This window comes from Montipora foliosa, unplaced genomic scaffold, assembly GCF_036669935.1.
Source record: "Montipora foliosa isolate CH-2021 unplaced genomic scaffold, ASM3666993v2 scaffold_421, whole genome shotgun sequence".
Lineage (NCBI taxonomy): Eukaryota > Metazoa > Cnidaria > Anthozoa > Scleractinia > Acroporidae > Montipora > Montipora foliosa.
This window is the reverse complement of record NW_027179725.1, coordinates 242,501-247,500: the sequence shown is the minus strand read 5'-3', so window position 1 is coordinate 247,500 and position 5,000 is coordinate 242,501. Positions and strand designations below refer to the sequence as shown.

Genomic DNA, 5,000 nt, shown 5'->3' with positions numbered 1-5,000 from the left:
TCTCGTACCAAATACCCCTAGTGACTTTTCTTGTAAATATTTTGCACTGTTAGAGGGAGATACGTTGATTACCTGACATATAATTATATGGTAATGGCGGATGGACGTATGGTCTCGCGTGGCATGGTATTCGTTTATTTCCTCCTCTGAATGATATCGTGGGAGTGGAGAAGGCAAATGGATAGCGCTGGTAATATAAACTTCGGCTTCAAGGGTAAGACAGATTAATTCGGCTAATTTGTTCACGTTTTTGGACGGTAAAAAGCTTACCGGACGCTTCGATTTAAAAGGAGATTCTTCCAGCAAAGACTTCTTTACTACAACAAAACGCAAGCCTCGTTCAATCCCGAATGTTGGATACTACTCTCAGGAGTTTGTCCGAACCCTGGACCAAAACAGAAGGAGTGTAAAGTAAGAGAAAAATGTCTCTTGTATGTGAGCGAGTCATCGGCAAGAACGCAAAACAGATCCTGGAAATTATGCAAATCGACCCACCTCACAAGAGGAGTTTGAACCCCAAGGGACAACAAACGTACAATGAACGATGCTGTGTCACCTCACCATCAACAGCATACAAAATAAATTTGAAGAATTGATTGGCATTATTAAAACCTTGAAAGCTCGCATCATATTCATAAGTGAAAGAAAGATGGATTCCAGTTATCCAAATGACCAATTTAGCCTCCCTGGTTACTCGTTGTATCGTAATTACAGGAAAATGGGGTGGTGGTGGCATCTTAGCTCTTATCTCTACTGTGATCCCTTGTAGGAGACTAAAGCCTGATCGTCACTACCAGTGTCCAGAGCCAATCGTGTTGGAAGTGCAAATTAGTAGGATAAATATGATGATTATGATAATAGTTGGCCTTTATCGACCGCCTAGACCATTATTGGGATCATACCAGCAATTGTTAGACGAAGAACTGATTGGAACCACATTTGTAATTGGGAGTCAATTCAAATAAGAGACGCAGTGACCGTGATTGGTTAACCTAGATAGGCTAAGACCTCAGACAAAAGAGGATAAATTACTTCTGGATTTTGAACTGGTGCGGGGCTTCGAATGCCTCATAAAAAGCCAACTAGATTGGGCAGAAAAGGAAATACAACGACAGCCACTCTAACTGCTAACCAATAGACCAGGCCTGTTCATTGGAGGCGGAACTTTTGACCCTGCCCTGAGTAACCTATGATATAGTAAAAGAAAAAGAGAGAAAACACTCGCGTAAAGTTATCCACTTTAGGAGTTATAAGACTTTTGATCCAGTCAAATACTCCTAATGACGGCACCCTGGCACGTAGGAAAACTGTTTGATGATGTAGACGACCAGGTGTATTATTGGAATACAATCGTGCGAGACATTGTGGACGAGTGCTTCCCCCTGAAGAAAAAGCGAGTAAGGGATAAAGACATACCCTATATGACAACCGCGTAGAAAAAAAAATGCAATCCGTGCAAAGAGAAAAGCTTTTACGAAGTATCTACACGATAGAACTCAACAAAACTGGGAAGAGAAACTGAAATGTCGTAATGAAGCAGTTAGATAAAGAAGAATCGCTATACGGCGATACTGGAAGAAAAAGACTGACGAGCTTAAAGAAAATCCCAGAATTTTTTTTCCAAACATTCAAACCGTTTCTTGGTTATCGCAAAGGGGTCAATGGATCAGACATCAACTTAAAAATTGATGGTACGATCATTAGTAACCAAGAGTATGTTGCGGAAATATTAGCAGATCAGTTTGCAACGTTAGCGGATGATATCGGAGGTGTCAATGGAAGGAACTCCACAGGGAGTGACCTAAACAACCATCAAAGTGTTCTGCAAATAAAAATGGCAACATTTTCAGAACCAATGATCTAGTCCAATCCGGTAAACGAAGCACAGTCAGAAGAGCACCAGAGTCGCTTAATACGAGGAAAGCAACTGGGTGTGACAATCTGCCAGTGAGGTTACTGAAATACGGTGCGGTAAAGCACGCTCTACCATTGGCGTATCTTTACAACTCGTGCATTGCTAATTGTCAATGGCCAAGCCACTGGAAAAAGGGTGAGTGGACGCCCGTCTTCAAGAAAGAAGATCCCCAGAATAGTGGCAACTATAGACCAATAGACCAATAACTGTCCTCCCAGTGGTCAGTAAAGTATGTGAGAAACTCAGTCCTTAGCGATGAGATCACAAAGCAATTTGACAGTCGCTTGCATCCCGGAATCACGGCCTATCGTAATCGCCATAGTTGTGAAACAACACTGATATCACTTATTGAATCATGGAAATCAGCACGGGATAACCGACAAACTGTTAAGATCTTGTTTACCGATTTGAGCAAGGCTTTTGACTCTCTGCATCCTCTCCTTATGATCAGTAAACTAAGAGCGTATCGATTTCAAGATGAACTACTCGACCTAATTCGATCCTGCTTGTGTGACCGACTGAACCGAGTGAAACTAAGAGCTATTAGTAAAATCCTTCTAGTGGTCTATTATCAATGCTGCGTTCTGATTGGTTGAGCTACTAGTAGGCTATTTGTTATAGCCCACTAGTAGGGAAAAGCGCCGGCTTTGAAAACCAAAACAACAATTAAAGTCTAGCTTTAACTAGCGAAAGATGTTTTGTCTCGAAATTTTTTTGACCAACTAGTTGGATTTTACTAAAACAATTATTCCTCGAGCCCTCATGGCCTCTGAGTCAATAGCCCATTCGGCCTTCGGCCTCATGGGCTATTGACTCAGAGCCCATTCGGGCTCGAGGAATAATTGTTAATTAGAAGCGAGTGGAAGCGGACTGAGAGGGGTTGCCCTCATGGCTCAGCCCTAGGTCCGTTGCTGTGGAATATCTTCCAAGACGACCTGACATACGTAATTAACTCACATAATTATCTCTCTATATACGCGGCTGACCATAAACTGTATGAAACAGCGGGGGACTTGGGAACAGCTAACAACATCACAACATCCTAATAACCAACGCCAATAAAGCCTCTGAGTGGTACGCTAGCAATCTGCTGAAAGGAAACCTGAGCAAATACCAAACTATGACTTTCAACCATAGTAGTACAGCAAGTAACACACCATTACATTTTCAAGGAAACACCATTGACTCTTCAGACTCTCTTGAGTTGCTAGGAGTCACTATAGACGACCAGCTGAACTTTAACAATCACATTGTATGAAGGCGAGTCAAAGGGTAGGCGTAATGATAAGACGTAAAGAACTTATTCCTACTAATGCTAAACTAAGCCTGTATAAATCAGCTATTATGCCGTACCTAACTTATTGCCATCTGACTTGGCACTTCTCTTCTTCTAGTGATAAAAGAAAGCTCAAACGTATTCAGGAAAGAGCATTATGCGCAGTTTTCCTGGATAAGCAATCAAGCTATCAAACTCTGTTTAACAAAAGTAACCTAATGACGCTACAGAATAGAAGAATACAAGATATCGCCATCCTTATGTATAAGGTGAAACATAGACCATGCCCCACAAAAATATGCGAGCTATTTCATATGCACTGCTCACCTTATAAGTTAAGAGTGTCAGAGTTTGGCAATGCCATCCCTAGATTTACGACCAAGAAGTACGGCAAACATTCACTCACCTATTTGGGACCTAAGTTGTGGAACGGGTTGCCAGGCGATTGCCATCACTGAGCAGTGTTAAACATCGTATTCATAAATGTGATTTAAGTCTGATCGTAGAAGACAACAAGTGTTTGAACTGCATTCTTTGTAACTCATAACAGAACGAAATTTCATTAACCAGGGTTTTAAGGTTTTGAGTTTTAATGCCTTGGGATCTTAGGTTTTACTAGAATACCATTAGCTGATAGTAGGTTTTAAATTCTTATTAGTTTTAATGTTACAGGTCCATAATTACTTTATTATTAAGTGGCCCCAATTAGTAGAGGGATATTTCCCATGGGCTAGATACCTTTGACACGTTAATAAAGTCATTGATTGATTATAAACCGTTTAATTAAAAAGGTAACAATTCGAGGAGGTAACGTATTTGTAATCCAAACATCGCCTTGGGAAAATAACTTAGCGTGCCCAGCACAAAACTTTAATGCGATGTGTTTAGCGACATGTACAGTGACCGCAAAAAAATTGCAGATGACAAAGACTACAGAGGAAAGGAGTTCCTGCAATTATTAAATAAAGTAAATAAAAAAAAGAGCCGCCAATCAAATCCGTTGATTGACGACTTTCGGACACAACAATTAGCACTCTTTTATCTTGTTGCTTTGGTGGCTCACCCAAATTGGAAGTAATCGAAAAATATAACCGAAAGCAAACCAAAGGTGATACTTAAAACACTAAGCTTCCCTCCTCTCCCACCCCCCTGTATAGTACAGTTCAGTCCAGTTCAGTCCATAGTCCAGTCTAGTCAAGAGTCCAGTCCATGTTTTCCAACTGGCTGTGTTGCAGACACTAAAAAATTCTAGTTGAAAGCAGGAATAGCGTAATCCAATTCAGTAATGCACGTGTCACCTCCTTAGAGATCGTCATCCCTTTCTGGAAAATGTTATTACTCACAGTTTTCAGCCAATCTCTTTTCAGCATGTAACTTTTCACTTTTTCAAATTTATACATCTCAGATTGTACTCGTTATGCTTAGCAGTTGCCTGATGATTGCTTCGCAAGAGGCATGAGACTCCGAGTAGCAAATTAGCGCATCTCCGCGAATTTTCCCATGTATGTATGTATGTATGAGTCGATCGCCGCCAGTTCGTCATTTTAGCTGCAATACCAGCAATAGCACACGACTCAGGTTGCCAAGAGGTCCACCGAAAATGCTAAAACATCGGCAGCTTAACGGAAAACATGGAATTCAGCGCAATCTCAACGTTAATTAAAATAATCGCAACTATTGATTTTTCAGGTTACTGTGTTGTTGAGTCGACTAGTTGCAATAACAAGTTTCCCTACGTTCAGCGATTCCGCGTTCCACAGTCCACAGATTAGTCTTACCCGTTAGGTTCCTCTTTCAAACTTGTAGACA

General features: G+C 41.0%; 1 protein-coding gene across 1 annotated transcript in view; it reads right to left on the bottom strand.

Annotated features, from left to right (window-relative positions):
- LOC137988563 (uncharacterized) overlaps window positions 1-5,000 on the bottom strand; it is a 164,466-nt gene that overhangs the window by 133,178 nt on the left and 26,288 nt on the right. The gene's annotated exons all lie outside the window — the stretch shown is intronic.